We start from the raw sequence: 6731 nt of genomic DNA on the forward strand, positions 1-6731 counted from the left end.
ATATTTGCAAAGTACATATCTGAAAAAGGACTTGTATCAAGAACATATTTTTTAAACTCTCCAAACCTAACAATAAGAAAACAAAAAACTCAATTTAAAAAATGGCAAAAAGATATAAACAGACACCATATCGAAGAAGATATATGGATGGCAAATAAACATGTGAAAAAATGCTAAACATCATTAGTTATTAGGGAAAGGGAAATTAAAATCACATCGAGATACCACTCCCTATCTAGAATGAGAACTGAGATACACTACCCATTTATAAAGGCTAAAAACAAAATAAAACACAAACAACACCTGAAACTAATATAATACTCTATATCAACTATAATTTAAAACACGCATACACACAGCAAGCAAATAACAACAAAACAGACAATATCAGGATGTGGAGAAACCATAACTTTCATCCATTGCTTGTGGAAATGTAAAAATGTTACAGCCACTTTGGAAAACAGACTGGCAGTTTCTTACAGTTAAATGTACACTTACCATATGACCCAATCCCAATCCTAGTCTTCACACAAAAGAAATGAAAGACATGTTCATACAAAAATCTATATATAAATGTTTATAGCAGCTTTATTCACAACCATAAAAAACTGGAATCCAAATGTCCTTCAAGCCATAGTGGATAAACGATGGTACACCACACAATAGAATACTATTCAGCAATAAAAAGGTACTACTGATCCATGCAACTTGTATGAATCTCAAAAACATTTTGCTGAGTGGAGGAAACCAGACCTTGCATGATTCCATTCTGGAAAAGGCAAAACCAGAGGGCTAGATCAGTGGTTGCCGGGGCCAGGAGAAGAGCTGACTACATAGGGGGAGAACTGAGGGAATAAGTATCTTTAATCCACAGTTGGGAATCTGAGCATGTGGAGGGCCCACTTTAATTACACGAGGATTTGACTGCACGGGTGCTTCACACCCCTACCCCTCGTTGTTCAAGGGTCAACTGTATTTTTGTTTCTTGGGTAATGGAACATTCTGGTATCTTGATCATGGTGGTAGTCACTTGGCTCTGCATTTGTCAAAACTCAAAGAACTCTACAACAAAGAGAGTGAGTTAAAAAATAAATTTTCAAAGATTTAAGAAGTGCACCTTTGACTTTGTAGCCCTGTTCCCCAGCATGCTTGTTCTTCCTGACACCCAGTCAGGGCTGCACGGCTCCACAAAGGACCAGTTCTTAGTCACCTGGCACCCAGTGAGAAACCAAAACCCCAAAAGCATAGTTTCTCAGTGCTTCGGAAAGGACTCTGCTCTCCAGATCCCTTCTTCTTACCTGTTCCAAACCAGCTTCTGTCCCCACAAGCTCCAACCACAACCAGGCCTTCATCTCCACTCAACGATTAGCGATTTCCAAGTCGTGGCCACTTCCGGCTGTCTCTCAGATCGCCTGGCCCTGTCTCTTCTCACTCAGTGCGTCTCTCCGCACAAGCCCTGGAGATGCCTCCAGGTCGACATATTCAGCCCCATCAAGCCAGCTCGTCCCTGGTTCCTCCACTCTGTGGTATCACCGAGGCTCAGAAGTTACATCACTTTACTCAGGTCAGTCATACACTGTTAATAAGTGGCAGGGCCAGGCCTCAAGTTGTCACTTGAGAGCAAGGATGAAACACAAGGCCCTTCACCTTGGCCCCCAGCCTGCTGCTCTAGCCCTTACTCCCCTCACTAGCTTCTCTCCCAGCACACCACAGACCTTCATGTCTGTGTGCCTGTGCGTGCCTTTGCAGGATCGTCTGTCCCTCCATCACTTCCTCACTCATCTTTAAAAAGTCTCCCAGGGCAATAGGTTGCTCTTGCTCTCACTGCCCATACACCATTGGTGTAAACCTTTATTACGGTACAAATCATTCTCATTCGTAACTGTTTTTCACCCACATCATCAGTGAGAGCCTTGAGGGCCAGGGCTGCACCACTACCATCTTCGTGTGTACCTGTGTGATGCACTTATAGTTTACTAGGTACCCTGGTTTATTGAACCTGGAGTACGTAGCAAACTATAGGTGCATCATGCAGGTACATACAGTATGAGAGGGCGCACAGCCACCAGGTCTCGGACCCACCCAGTTATCATGTGCATTTGGTGTGCATTCTTTTATGTTAAAGAAGGGCAGTTGGAAACTGTCCTCATAGTCTGTTAATACATTCAGTATCCTACTTTTTTAGGATCATCAATAAGTACCATCCCATCTCACAGAATCAAAGTCAATTGCAGGGAGCAAAAAAGGAAACTGTGAGTTTATCAAAATGACTCCTGCTGATTTAGAAATGTTCCCAGTAACTGGATATATCATAGAGAAACCCTGTTGGGATGATCTGAGAGTTTTCAGACCCATTGCACTATTTTAAACAATCCTGCTTGTCTGTGTGACTTCAGCAATGTTGTTCACATCAGTAGTATACCTACTGCATATAAAAGGGAGAGATATGTATAGAACTGACATAAAAATATACACAGGTGGTACATACGTAAAGCAGCAAGATTAGTTTCCATTGGGCACCCGTGAGAATATATCTCATTTTATAGTCACAGAGCAGACTTTTTAAACTGAATGAGAATAAAACTATCAAATGTATCCTCAGGCTCAACCTTGACACTTCACACATCATGTGATGGGGCTTGGTCTCAATTATTTCTAAGGTCCTTTCCAGATGTAAAATTCCAAGTTCTTCAGGGTAAAAGTCTTTGGAATGTAAGGTCTCCTAGGAAACGCTCTAGTGCCAGGAAAAAAACTGAATGTACCACCTGAATGTACCAGAATGTACCAAACTGAATGTACCACAATAGCTACAAGAGGTGAGGGTTCAGGTGGACGTGGTACACATTTTCTTATTTGCCCCTTACAACAGCCCACAGAGGGGAAAGCAGCCTGGCTGGGGTGGCTCCAGCTAAGTCACAGCAATTCCATATCTGCCAAGCTGAGATGCCCCGGACAGAAGTAGATCAGGTGCAGCCTCGTGTCTGGCCCAATTGAAGTGCTCCATGGGCCCAAAGGGACCTGATCAGCTCCACAGCCCTGCTAAGAGTTCTAGCTTCTTTTTGTCTGATGAAGGCAACTCCAGGGCTCTCGCACAGAACTACAAAGCCATATGGCACAGCAGAAAAAATCCATGGGCTTTGGAGCCTGGCATATCTGGGCTCCAGTACTGACCCTATTGCTAATCATCTAAACTACTGATGGTCTGTTACTTCCTCTCCCGGAGCTCAGTTTCCTTACCTGCAAAACAGGGATGTTACCACCTGCTTCTCAGCATCCAGCACAGTTCTTGACATTCAGTAAGCACCCACTTCACCTCCCATCTCTGGGTCCACTAAAGAACACTTTGACCCTTTTCCTTTGGTACCCTAGAAGAGATCCACACTTTTGGTGCCATTTCTAATGGGCCTGGGTTCCAAAGAATCCAGTGTGGTTACACCAGCCGGGGCTCACCATCACAGCATTCCATAGAAAGTAGAAGATCTCATTCGTAGTTCCCTGCTCAATTGCACACATAACCTTGGACGAACCAGCTGGCTTCTTAATCTGTTCACCAGATATGAACTTATTCAAGTCCTGTCCCCTCACTCCTAATTCAGCAACCAAACCAAGGTGAACATGTGTGTTGTGTCCCTGACCTTCCTGTCTCCAGCTGCAAGTACTCTCACCTCTTCAAATCTCCTCCTCCCCGTGAATCACTTCATTTGATGGCGCATACACATGTCCTCTAAGCCACCCTTCTCCATCTCCTGTATGTAAGCAAACTCAGCACTTCCAAATCCAACTTGGTCTTTTCCCTCCAAATCATTCCTCTTCCTTCTGTCTCCCTGTTTCTGTTTATGGTGACAGTCTTGCCATAGTGTTTTGGATCGTTCCCTCTCCTGACTCTTTCCTTTGACATAAGTGTCTGTGATAGGTAACTGAATCTACTCACTTCTGAGCTTCCTTTGAACCTTTTCTTCACCCAGCACAGATGGAGTGCTGACCACATGCTAGGCACAGAGCAGGGTGCTGGGCATATAAGATGAAGCAGTCCCTGTCCAGATCTTCAAGTTCAGGCCATTGCCAGCCCACCTCGGTAGTGCAAAAACCTCCTGACTAGTCTGTCCACCCTTGTCTTGTCCATAGAAAAGCTATCTTCCAAGATCACCTCTCGACTGTGCCCAGAAACCCTCAATTCCAGCATACTTTTCTAACTTTATCTCCAAGTTCACTTTCTGACCCTCTGCCTGCCCATACTGGTCCACTCACGCTTCTGGACCTCCTTGTGCCCTCCTCTTATTCACTTGGCTTGCTGGCTGCACCCGGAAACACCTGCCCACACCTCTCTGATCACAATGACCAGTTTGGACACAGCACTTTCATCAAAACCAAAAACCAAACAACAGACAATCATTTCTTTCCACACTCTCTCGATGCTGTTATGACCCACTGCTTCAATCTTTTGTTGTTGAATCTGACACATCTATCTATGTCTTTTCTCCCCAGCTCTAGGATTTAGGTTCCTTGAGGAAGCAATTTCTTCCACTTCTCCCTGTTCCCCGTGACAACCGACAAGCAGTAATATTTCATGTTTTCAGGCTACAAAAGTGTGATCATGGACCTGGCCAACATATACAGAGGCTCTGGGTCGAGTATGTATGGATGGTGATCATATACGTGAGTCGCCCCAAAATGGACACTGCTTTCTGCCACCTTCCTGCTTCACTGTCTGTATACCCATGAGCACTCATTCTACTTGAGTGATGTGCTTTCTTGCTTATGTCCACATTCTAAACTGTTTCTTCTCTCACCTTCTCTATTTTCCTTAGTGACCAATGTTCAACTACCAGTCACTAAGGCAGAGACCTGGAATCATTCAACTCTTGCTCATGTACCACATCTCAATACCCACTGGAGTCCTGTGTCTTTTAGCCCTTAACCACATCTCAAAACCATCCCCTCTTTCCCTATCTCTACAGCCTAGGGGAGTTTTCCTGACTTATCTAAAGGAAAGGAATCACCTCCTAATTGATTTGCTGACCTTTAGCATTATCCCCCTCCAATTCGTCCTCCTGTGTACGAATCTGACTCCTTCACTTTGTGGACTAAAACTCTGGCCTGGCCTACACGACAACACCCATGTCCTTTGCACACCAGGCTAGTTGAGTCCTTTGGTCACTACTCATTTCACCTCTCTTGCTCCTGAAGTACCAGACCCCATGTTGTTCCCCCAACAAACCGAAATGTTCCCACCTCCGTACCTTTGCCAGTGCTTGTTCCTGCATCTTGCAAAGACCTTCCTCACGGTCTTTACCTGACTAACTCCTTCCCAGCACACATGCTTCACCTACTCCAGGAAGCACTCTGTGATCTCCTTTGCCCATCAGGGCTTGGTTATCAGTGCCCTTTTTGGTGCTTTCACATCAGCCAGTTATTACCACTGTACTCACCACAGTGGGCTAAAATGACCTACACACACAATGTAATCACTACTCCCTCCTCAGAGCCCAGCTCAGGGCCTGGGACCCAGCAGTGGAGCAGGGAGAGTTGGTTAAAGGAGAGAATCAAGACTCACTTCCCCTCAGGAGGCTGGTTTCCTCCCATCTTCCCCTGACCCAGTCTCAGGTTGGCCTGTTTCACCTACTGCCACCTAGGGGCGAAGATAGCAACTGCACTTCTCTCACCATTCACCATTTAATTTGATTTTAATAAATTGCATGGATGGGGACACAACCCAGGGAACGGTTGATTCTGGTGGGGGTGGAGGAAGAGTGGCAGTCAGAGGAGGCTTTAAATGGTGAATGAGCTCTGATCTGGGTCACACAGCAAGAGGAAGAGATCTCTACGTGGAAGAGAATGACATTCCAGGTATTCAGGGCAACAGGCAGAGAGACAGTTGGAATTTGGGGTCTACGGGCAGGTAAAATCTGAAAGGAAGGGATAGAATGTGCAAGACCTGGAATCCCGAACTCTAGCTTTTAAGCCACCTAAAGAGGTTTAAAAATTAATTTGTTTTTTTCTTTTTCTGCCCAAAGACTTTAAATCAGGAGTGACATGATCAGATCTGTGTTTAAGACAACTCACTGGAGTGAGGAAAAAGGATAGAAATGGGAGGCAGGGAGTGAGAGAACTAATAAAGCAAGCATCAGGAAGACACTATTTTCACAATTCCCCTCTTGTTGCCCCATGGCCTCAGATTCAATACATCCGAACTGAAATTCTGCTCCCTCAAAGTCAGTATTTCAACATAAACATGATTCGTTTCCACATTTTGCGTTGTTTATATACCTTGGCCTCTTTGTGAACCTTGAGTTTTACAACAGATCTCAGCACAGAAGATGCTCAACAACAACTAAACAGAATTCTTCTCGGGGTCCCCTGGACCCTTGTGATTATAAGAACAGTAAAATCTGGTGGTTAAGAGTAATAAGGACTCTGAGTCAGAGGGCCTGAGTTCAAATCCTGCCTCAGCCACTTTACTGTGTGAGACTGGTCATATCAAGGGACCCACTTAAGCCTGCTTCTTTGTCCCTAAAAAGAAAATTGTAATGGCACCTACCTCGATGGCTGGAGATAAATGTCTGTGAAGTGTCAAACATAAAACAAATCCTCAGTAAATACTGGTGATGATTTATAACATCATTTATTCAATGCCTGCTACTCACAGGCCATGCACAATGCTAGGGACTTCCCACACTCTTAAATCTGCACAGGAAGATTCTTGTCAATCCTATTTTACAGGTAAGAAAATT

The sequence above is a fragment of the Pteropus vampyrus genome, unplaced genomic scaffold, assembly GCF_000151845.1.
Source record: "Pteropus vampyrus isolate Shadow unplaced genomic scaffold, Pvam_2.0 Scaffold510, whole genome shotgun sequence".
NCBI classification, from domain to species: domain Eukaryota; kingdom Metazoa; phylum Chordata; class Mammalia; order Chiroptera; family Pteropodidae; genus Pteropus; species Pteropus vampyrus.